This window comes from Salvelinus fontinalis, chromosome 17 (genome assembly GCF_029448725.1).
Source record: "Salvelinus fontinalis isolate EN_2023a chromosome 17, ASM2944872v1, whole genome shotgun sequence".
Taxonomy (NCBI): Eukaryota; Metazoa; Chordata; class Actinopteri; order Salmoniformes; family Salmonidae; genus Salvelinus; species Salvelinus fontinalis.
The window spans coordinates 19,045,697-19,046,005 of record NC_074681.1 but is presented as its reverse complement, the minus strand read 5'-3'; positions in this window follow the sequence as shown (position 1 = coordinate 19,046,005).

The window sequence follows — 309 nt, the reverse complement described above, 5'->3', positions numbered from 1 at the left end:
TACGCAGGAGATTTGTCTCGCTCTCATGCTCATCTGACTCTCCCCAGGGTTCTATAAAACAATAAGCCTATTTAATACATCTCTTCATTTGTGCATATGTGTGTGTCAGTGTGTGCATAAATACATGCATTTGTGTGTTTGTGCATTGTTCTATCTCTGCCATGTTTGTTTTGCTGTCTGTTAAAGATGTGTCTCTCATTCCAGCTCCCAGATCGATGGCTGTTGAGGATATAAGAGGCAGTATTGATTGTAATTTCCTTCAACGCTCATTCCAATCGCCTTCTTATCACCAATCTAATTTCTATCTGC